This window comes from Gekko japonicus, unplaced genomic scaffold (assembly GCF_001447785.1).
Source record: "Gekko japonicus isolate JY-2015 unplaced genomic scaffold, Gekko_japonicus_V1.1 scaffold1400, whole genome shotgun sequence".
Classification (NCBI taxonomy): Eukaryota; Metazoa; Chordata; class Lepidosauria; order Squamata; family Gekkonidae; genus Gekko; species Gekko japonicus.
The window spans coordinates 264606-270568 of NW_015166462.1; the positions used below are offsets into that span (position 1 = coordinate 264606).

General features: G+C 50.3%; 1 protein-coding gene across 1 annotated transcript in view; it reads right to left on the bottom strand.

Moving 5' to 3' along the window:
* LOC107111148 (myosin-10-like) overlaps window positions 1-5396 on the bottom strand; it is a 69355-nt gene extending 63959 nt beyond the window's left edge. Inside the window, 1 exon segment of the mRNA XM_015412073.1 lies at window positions 5343-5396. The gene's annotated coding sequence lies outside the window, so the exon portion shown is untranslated.
* Between the last annotated feature and the right edge of the window lie 567 nt (window positions 5397-5963).

Sequence of the window (5963 nt, forward strand, 5' to 3'; positions counted from 1 at the left end):
GGGGGGGGAACCACCAGATAGGATGGGGGACAGCAAATTTGACGCCCAGATAGGATGGGCGTGATACTGAAGGGAGAAGGGAGGAAGGCATACCAGGCTTTTAGGCCCACTGGGTTTGATCTGGCTTGGATACTCCGAAAGGAAGCCACAAGGTGTGGCACCATGCCCAGGGGTAATTGGTTCCAAATGCGTCTCCCTCTGGGGTGCGGCATGGGTAAGAAGGCAGAAAAACGCAGAACTCCGCAGAGGTGCCAGTAGCATTCATCTTCAAAGCTGAATGAAGATGAGACGCTGGAAGGGAGTGGTGCCTGCTGTTCAAACAAGGAGAGGCTGAGCGCCAGGATGCCTGGGTTCTCTGGACCAGGAAGAGGCCTGGCCGGAGGAAGGAGGGGAGCGGAGGGGAGGACGGCAACAAGCCCGAAAGGGTTAAGAATGGGAACCAATGCTCTGTGGGCTAAGACCTTCCTGTAATTGTTAGTTAAGACAGCCACAGGAGTTTGTTTTGCTTGGGATGGTTGAAATATTTCTGGCGTGGCTGGCCTCCTCAATCTCAGAGGCTCCTTAAACCCCGGGAAGGCAGTGCCCCGGCTCAACGCTCCACTTGCTCTCAGCAGCCTGCTCAAGCCTATTTGCATGCGGAGTCATCTTTCTTCTTGCTGCTCACCTGTCAGAAGCTCCAGTCACGCAAAAACAACAAGAAGCACTTCAGGACCAGCCTCCCGTGTGCCCTGGCGAACTCAGGAGTCAAGCCCTTCCCTTGTTTCAGTCACCTCGAAGGAAGCTGAGGCAGACCTGCTTCCTGTTCCTCCCAGCCAGTGACCCAAAAAGAGCGACGGCTTCAAGGTCCCGGGCAGTTCCAAAGGTCCCAAGGGCAGGGGGGATCGGCACGACCCATTTTGCACTCAGTGAACTGAGCTGCTTCAGGTATTACAGCAAGCCAGAGCAGGGTCCTTCCACAGGCCTGCTTGTGAGCCCCCCCCCCCCCTCCCATCAACCACCTGGTGAAATACTAAAGCCTTATAGAACTCTTGCTACTTCCCTGCTCGCCTGGGGTGAGCAGCAATTGTTTGTCGGCGAGCAACAAGCAGTCAACGATAACCATGTTATGTCTGTTTCTCTATATACAGTCTCAGCCTTTTCAGGCTAGACTTAAAACCAGGCTGTGTGTGTCCTTTGCTTCCACCTATAAGGGCTAGTAGAAATTCCAGGCAGAACAAAGGCAGCAGGGCGGAGGTTGCCAGCCAATGCTGCTGCTTTGGGGATCCAGAATCCTAGAGAAGCAGCATCAAGAAATGTATTCTTGCGCATGACTAGAGAGGTGGACGGAAGGAAGGATGAGTACAGGGACCACTTCCCCACCGTTGCTCCCTTTGACCTGAGAGCCCTGTGACTTTTGACTTCAAACCGAGGATGACAGGGCAGCAGCCACATTAAACTCAGTGCTGCACTTTCACACCTCCTTCTCTGCCTGCCGGCCAGAAGGCAGAGAAAATGGGCCATGGGAAAAGTCATTTGACCCCTGTGTTGGTTTAGGGTTGGCGTGCCAGTCTGTGTAGGTGGCCGCTCACCTTGTTGCGCCCGTGTTGGAGTCATTTGTTAGCAGGGGCGGGAATGAGGGCTTACTCCCCTTTAGCCCCACCGCTATCAGAGTCCATACGGAGGCCTACGAAAAGCTGTGGGGTTCAGTAAGCTGTGCCGATACAGCTGCCGGCAGCCACGATGAGGCTAGAAAACCCCAAGTCACTTATTCGAAAGTAAATGCTGCAAGCATTAAACCAATACAGTTTGAGGGTATACAACCATCAGGTCAGCAAGAATGCAAGCTTCGGACAAAGTAAATAAACAAGTGTCCTGGATCTCTGGAGGGTGTAGGTCCCACTTGAGGAGGGACAGTGGCTCAGTGGTAGAGCGTCTGCTCGCCATGCAGACGTTTCCAGGTTCAATCCCCGGCATCTCCTGTTAAAGGATCAGGTAGCAGGTGGTGTGGAAGACCTCTGCCTGGAGAGAGATCACCTTGGAGAGCCACTGCCAGTCTGAGTGGACAACACTGACCAAATTGGACAAACGGTCTAATTCAGTATAAGGAAGTTCCATGAGCTCACTTTGTCCTTCCACCGACACCTCCACTATTAGCCACACTAGTGATGCTCAAAGAATTCTGGACCCTTTCCCAGGAGTGTGCAGCAACAATCCTTCCCCTAGTTCATGACCTGTTCTTTGCAAAGCTGCCCTCAGTTCTTTATCTGCCTATCAACTAGCCAGAATTTAGAGACAGTAGGAGTTTAGGTATCTGTAAGAGTCAACAGGAATTTGGGAGCCAGCGTGCTTGGCTTCTTTGAGAGGAGGATAGAATTTAGCGGATGACGGCAGGGGTGGTGGTGTCAGGAGTCCTGAAAGCAAGTTAAGGACAGAAGTACGTCAAGGAAGATGGTTGGTGGCCAGGAGAGTTTGGGAAATTCGCCCAGAGGTGTCAGAGTAAGGAGGCAGGATTCTTGGGTTCTTTGGAGACAGGATAGGGAATTGTGCGGGCTACAGCCAAGTGGTGGGCAGGCAGGAGTTCTGTGTCCTCTGGGCCTCTCTGGGGCGAACACCGCTATCTTTATAACTATCACAGTTGCAGATCTGACAAACAAACCTGGCCTGAATGTCTAATGTAATAAATCATCTAATCTGATAAAGTTTGTGTCTGCGAATATGCCGCTTCTGCGTCTACCCCACATGGCCTCCGCCCCTTTCTCCAGAGCACACGGCATGCCTGCTAATTGTTGTGCTGGCCGGTTCATATGACTCTTAACGTATCCAGACCTTCTGCCAAGATCACTGTTCCAAGTTTAGGATGAGGCCAAGAGGGCTGGGAGGCGGGGGGGGGGAGCAGGGAACAGGCGGTTTTTAAGGCGCATACGTGCCCATTGCTGCTATAAATATCAGTTGCCTGCAACATAACTGGTGCTCGAATCCAGCAGAGACGTCCTATGGGAAACCCAGAGAGGCAAAGAGAATTAAACTGATCTCTCTCAGTGCTTGTGCTTACTCAATACGAAGCCATGTATGAAATCAATTTTTTTTAAAAAAAAATCACAATGATCAACATTTGTTGTATAGGGTTTAATATGCCATTGCTAGCCAGCCCCTCAGTTTGGAGAACTTGGAGTAAAATGCTCAAGTTTGGCCTGTCAATGAACACCTCGATATCAGTAAATGATGTCTTCCCAACGTACTTTTTCTCTTCTGAAAAAAAGTCAGCCACAGCTTCCTAGAAGGGTTCGCCAAGGGCTGGGGAACAACCCTGCCACCCCCCGACTAAAGCTATATGTTCATCAATCTGCTTCACCAAAATATGAACCTATCCAGGATTATGAAATCAGACAGAGAGTCTTTTCAGATACAAAGAACTACTTCGCAGCTAACGGCCAGCGGATGCCTTTTGAATAACGCATACCACAGTAGTTGAATAGCGCAGAGAGAGAGAGAAAGAATGTGGTTTTAGACCAAACAGTATTACTTCTGTACTAAATCACCTCACTGAAGCCTGCCCCGACATTTCATTGGTTAAATTACCTTTTCCCATTTAAATTTTTCAGGGGGTGTGTGGGAATCACAATCTAGAAGTCAAATCACCTGTCAAATCTGACTCTTTACACATTGTTCAAGTCTCTTTCCCATTCAATATAAAAAAGAAGCAAATTTGTTCCGCTGTTCTATTGTTCACACATCTGGAAAAAACATGGGCAAAAACAAAAGCTCATGCCGCAATAAAATCATTCGGTCTTTACGGTACCCCAAGACTCTTTACTGTTTTTGCCACAACAGACCAACATAGCGATCCCCGCTGGAATTCACTGGTCTGTTGACACAGCAAATGCTAAGAATTCTCTGGATTTGCAGATTGTATCTGTGCACTTTGGTCGACTTGCTAGATAAAACTCCTTAACTGAATTGATTAAATTCAGATGGTTCATTCAGCTGCCTTGAATTAGGGGTTAGTCACACACACACACACACACACACACACACACACAAGCTTCAAATACCTCTCTCTTTTTTCATCATGAAAACACAAAGCTGCATTCCTGGCATGCTTGACGTTATTTTGGGGCATAAAACAAAAATTCCAGGACTTTTTTTTTGTCTCAAAAGGCAATGGGCGCATGTGCCCAATCACATTTGCAATTCATTCCGTGACATTTTCAGTCTTTACAACCCACGGAGCGCCTCCCTGGCTGCAGCAAACATATTAATAGCACAATCAATCACATTATCCTTTAAGGATTTGCGTTTTGTGAAAAAGGCAGCAGCACAAACCCCTTGCAGCAAGAAACCTGCATTAACTAGTCATTCTGGGTACACAGCTGGGCCTGCTCCTACCGGTAAATCCGACTGAACGGGGGTGACTAGAACCACTCCCAGCTATGACAGACCCCAGCTTCCCAAACCACTCGCTCCCCCTTGCATTCTCCTTCCCTGTAATCGAGTCTCTTGCTGGATACACTGACCCCTCAGCAATGCAAAAACAGAGGCCTTTGCGGTACTGAAGGCATTTCTCCTTGGCAGGAATGGTTCTCTCCATCCCTCCCAGCCCCAACGGGGTTTCTTTCACACTACCGGGTGACAGGCTCGGAGGAGCAGAATGGACTCCATACCTGAGCAAAGCCCAGAAATGGGGGCGAAGGTGGGGATGGAGTGGGGGGAAGAATATGGGAAGAAAACCTTGCAGAAATTTCACTGGGTGATGTCCCCTGACTGGGCACTGGCAGGCAGACGGATGAAGGAGCAGACAGAGACAGCCAGTACAGGGGATGGACGTAAGAGGGTTAGGGCAGATACAGAGATAAGAGAACAAAGGGTATGGGCCGAGAGCTGAAAAACCAGACATCCATACCTGGACACCATTAAGTAGAAGGCCAGGAGGCAGGTGCATGAATCCACAGAGAACCAGGAAATCAAAAGCAAAGGCTGAGTCCAAAGGAGGCAGTTGGGGGTGGGGGGATGGACTGAAAAATGTCAAGCGGCGTCAACTGTTCTAACATGAGGACACACTGATGACATTCCAGGCACATTCCCCCCTCTCCCACAACACAATACCAAATGCCACTTTCTCCTGTAGTTTCCAGAGTCCAAGCAAAAGAACATCCCGGTTAGCTGCAAAGTCTCACATCTCTACACACTTCACCCGCAGCTTAGGCTATTACTGACAATGTCTGGACATCACTGTCTGGACACAGATCACCCCTCCCCCTCCCCCGGCCTGTAGGGGACCCCTGCCATCATCCGTTGCGCCAGGGAGGCACTGAAGCGGAGGACGCAGAGGAAGGAGGCCCTGTACGAGGCACACAGTACCTTACCAGACAGAAGCGCTTTCCCCTCCCCACTCCTGGCAGAGAGAGATGTTGACACCTCCAAGGCCCAACAGCAACTGAGCGGCAAATGGCTAAGGGGAGGAGTCCGGGCGTTGTGACCACGCCCACCCCGACCAATCACCGCAGAGAGGGTGCGGTAGCGATGGAAGGGGGGAAAAATCTGACTGCAAGATAAAGACAGGCTGGAAAAGGCAGTCTCACACACACCTCCCTTGTGGGGGTGGGGTTAAAATGAGTGACGGGACAGCCCGCCAAACAGAGCAAGCAGAGGAGGTGGACCTCTGGGAGGCTGAATGGATTTCTTTGTGTGTGAACAGATCTGGAGAGGAGGGGAGGGGGGAAGGATGAATGAGGTCTATTGTCTACTGGGAGGGGGATTGGGATTACATCAGAGGATAGGACCCCCCCCCCAGTGCTGTATCCTCTCCTGTTCCAACTAATGGACCCTTCTGCATAACTCAGCCTCCCCGCCTCCCCCTCTGCTTAACCCACTAGATCATTAACTACCAAAGTTTGTACTTCAAAAGAAATATTAAAAACCTGAAGCCATATGGGGAGGAGGCTGCCTATTGCATCTCTGCATGAGTCACTGCTCTGAATTTGCCT